Source organism: Sapajus apella, unplaced genomic scaffold, assembly GCF_009761245.1.
Source record: "Sapajus apella isolate SASKATOON/1434 unplaced genomic scaffold, GSC_monkey_1.0 scaffold130, whole genome shotgun sequence".
Classification (NCBI taxonomy): Eukaryota; Metazoa; Chordata; class Mammalia; order Primates; family Cebidae; genus Sapajus; species Sapajus apella.
In genome coordinates this window covers 2484684-2486672 of record NW_022437070.1, presented here as the reverse complement: position 1 = coordinate 2486672, position 1989 = coordinate 2484684, and the positions used below count along the sequence as shown (strand labels likewise).

Below are 1989 nucleotides of genomic sequence, written 5' to 3'. Positions count from 1 at the left end.
AAAAAAAAAAAAAAAAAAAAAAAAAAAAAGTAGTAAAATTGTTACACTCTTACAACTCCAAGTTATACATGTATAGTTTTGGAGATAGGTCCCTCTGCTCCTCAGGCTGGAATGCAGTGGCGCAATTATGGCTTGCTATAGCCTTGACTTCCCAGGCTCAAGTAAGTGGTCCTTCACCTCTCAGCCTCCCAAGTAGCTGAGGCCACAGGTGTGCACCACCACACCCAGCTAATATTTGTCTTTTAGTAGAGATAAGGTCTTGCTATGTTGTCCAGGCTGGTCTCAAACTTCTGGCCTCAAGTAATCCTCCCGCCTCAGCCTCCCAAACTGTTGGGATGACAGGTATGAGCCACTGCACACAACCAAAAGTTTTTTTTTTTTTGAGATGGAGTACAGTGGTATGACTTCAGCTTACTGCAACCTCTGCTTCTCAGGTTCAAGCAATTCTCCTGCCTCAGCCTTCCAAGCAGATGGGATTACAAGTGCCTGCCACCATTGCCTGGCTTTTTTTTTTTTTTTTTTTTTTTTTTTGAGAGTTTCACTCTCATTGCCCAGGCTGGAACGCAATGGTGCAATCTCAGCTCACTGCAACCTACGCTTCTCAGGTTCAGGCAATTCTTCTGCCTCAGCCTCCGGAATAGCTGGGATTACAGGCATGCGCCACCATGCCCGGCTAATTTTGTATTTTTAGTAGAGATGGGGTTTCACCATGTTGCTCAGGCTGGTCTCAAACTCCTGATCTCAGGCGATCCACCCACCTTGACCTCCCAAAGTGTTGAGATTACAGGTGTGAGCCACCGCGCCCAGCCAACCAAAACTAGTATTTTTAAAACAGTAAACCTTGAAAAATCTTTAGAATGTAGGTTGAGGATAACTACTTCATCCTTGGAAATGCTAAAACACATGAAACCCAGGCAGGGCCTAAGAATCAAAGGAGGTTCTGCACAGTCTGGGACTCCCCTCGCCAGCTCTGTACCCTCTAAGGCACCATCATCACAGCTTTTTTTAAGGCTATGTTTCTGAAGAAAAAATCCTCTTCCCTACACCAAAGGGAAAAAGCTCTGAGGCAGGCCGCCCTTACCTCTCCATTTCCCCTTTCATCAGTCACCAAGGCCTGTGCTCTTTGTCACTCACTAGCTGTATCGTTTCTCATATATTTTTACAAATAATGTGATGTAATATGTGGTGGCTCATGCCTCTAATTCTAACACTTTGGGCGGCTTGGGTGGAGGGATCACTTGAGCCCAGGAATTCAAGACCAGCCTGAACAAAATAGTAAGACCCATCTCTACTGAGAGAGAAAAAAAAAAAAAAAGCCAATGAGGCTGGGCACGGTGGCTCATGCCTGTAATCCTAGCACTTTGGGAGGCTGAGGTGGGCGGATCGCCTGAGGTCAGGAGTTCGAGATCAGCCTGGCGAACATGGTGAAACCCCGTCTCTACTAAAAATACAAAAAATTAGCCGGGTGTGGTGGTAGGCACCTGTAATCCCAGCTAACTCAGGAAGCTGAAGCAAGAGAATCACTTGAACCCGGGAGGCAGAGGTTGCAGTGAACCAAGATCACACCACTGCACTCCAGTCTGGGCAACAAGAGTGAAACTCTGTCTCAAAAAATATATATATACATATATACACACACACACACACACACACACACACACACACACACAGACATATAAAATGTATATATAGGGCTGGGCGCAGTGGCTCACACCTGTAATCCCAGCACTTTGGGAGGCCGAGGCGGGTGGATCATGAGGTCAAGAGATCGAGACCATCCTGGTCAACATGGTGAAACCCCGTCTCTACCAAAACTACAAAAAATTAGCTGGGCATGGTAGTGGGTGCCTGTAATCCCAGCTATTCAGGAGGCTGAGGCAGGAGAATTGCCTGAACCCAGGAGGCGGAGGTTGCGGTGAGCCGAGATCACGCCATTTCACTCCAGCCTGGGTAACGAGCGAAACTCCATCTCAAAAAAAAAAAAAAAAA

At 46.6% G+C, this 1989-nt stretch overlaps 1 protein-coding gene across 6 annotated transcripts in view; it reads right to left on the bottom strand.

The window, feature by feature from the left end:
• ERCC2 (ERCC excision repair 2, TFIIH core complex helicase subunit) overlaps positions 1–1989 on the bottom strand; it is a 20761-nt gene that overhangs the window by 14797 nt on the left and 3975 nt on the right. The gene's annotated exons all lie outside the window — the stretch shown is intronic.